At 44.6% G+C, this 1,444-nt stretch overlaps 1 non-coding gene across 1 annotated transcript; it reads left to right on the top strand.

The window, feature by feature from the left end:
- The first annotated feature begins 750 nt into the window (after positions 1-750).
- LOC121815487 lies at positions 751-856 on the top strand. Its single transcript, XR_006055137.1, has one exon. It is a non-coding gene; the product is annotated as a U6 spliceosomal RNA (small nuclear RNA).
- The last annotated feature ends 588 nt before the right edge of the window (positions 857-1,444 follow it).

Here is a 1,444-nt window from a genome sequence, read left to right as displayed (position 1 = left end):
TGAAGGCACAGTAACGGGGTGAGGTGCAGCTTTCTCCTCCTACAAACGGGCTCATTTCTCTGCCATTCAAAGGGAAGTAAGCGCAGACCTTCCGAGGACAGACAACTTCTGCAGGTTTTCAAAGCATCTCCAAAGGTATGTGATGGTTATATTTATGGTTGAAGCTGCAAACGTGACTGGAAGGCGTCCGGTCACAGTCGTGGCGAAACGTAAATATGCATGCTATTAGTGTTTTTTTTACTCCGAGCTCCGTGACCGATAAACAGGAACGTCACGAAGCTTTCGCTGTCTAAATTCGGACTATTAGCTGAGGTTAATGGCGGACCACGAAACATTCACACACATGTCGAATAAAAAAGCATTTTTGGGGGGCGGAGGGTTATAACACTGACCCGAAGGAACGAATCCTAAACAGACTGAAGTTTGCTGAAAGCTGACTTTATGGGGGGACTTTTGTGTGGCATTATGGGTCATCGGGCTCGGCATAACAGGCTTGTAAACACGCCTTTATCTTCTGTGATGCTACGACACGCGTGAAGAACCCGCGAGGAGGAATCACCTGAATGTGTTGTGTTATACAGCTGTAACACCGGGCGTCTGATGACTGCAGCGCTCTCACTTTTCAAAGAGGCAAAGATACTGCCTTGAGCCAACTTGGGGAATAGTATTAATAAAAGGTGATGGCTGAGGGCAGAGGTGGGCTTGACCACTGTGGGTGGGCACTGGCAGAAGTAGATATGGAGTGGAAGTGGGCTTTGGCAAGCGCGTACGCTAAATTGGATACGATACAGAGAAGATTAGCATGGCCCCTGCGCAAGGAAATGGGCTTGAATACACTCAGATGGAAAACATGATAAGGTGATAAGGTCTAATATATTTCTCTCTCAGTGTGATCTTATTTGGCAGCGGTTAGAACAGAGGTGTTTCGTCAGGACAAGTAGAGCAAACAGTACTCGCCCTGTCAAATCTAAACATAGGTACAAATGAATGCAACAAAGGAATTTAGGGCCACATTTAGAACACATATTATCGATCATTTTGTGAATAAAGCTGTAAGTCTATTTCAAGAAAAAAGTCCAAATGTGGAGATCACAGTTGTTCCAAGACAAACAGCCACGGCTGCTGTACCCTCTACAAAATGCCTTGTATAGATGAGTTAGTGAAACAAATTGATCCATCTTCTTTATTACACGAGGGTTTAACCATCAGTATCCTTGCATCTGTCCATTACCAGCCCTTTCATTTTGTACAAATCCAGCCAACTTTTCCAAATTTGTGTGCGTATTCCTTCTGAGAAGACGGCAGCTCTGACCATGTCTGCTCTAAAACCAGGCAGGTTGAGCAGCTGCTCAGATTAGCATCTATGAGAATAACTGAATGTAATATGTTTAACCAGCGTTTAATCCCCTGTAGATATTGACTGTTAACCACACTACTCAAGCCT

Source organism: Haplochromis burtoni, unplaced genomic scaffold (genome assembly GCF_018398535.1).
Source record: "Haplochromis burtoni strain Fernald_Lab_line unplaced genomic scaffold, NCSU_Asbu1 Contig_228, whole genome shotgun sequence".
Taxonomy (NCBI): Eukaryota; Metazoa; Chordata; class Actinopteri; order Cichliformes; family Cichlidae; genus Haplochromis; species Haplochromis burtoni.
This window is presented reverse-complemented; position numbering and strand designations above follow the sequence as displayed.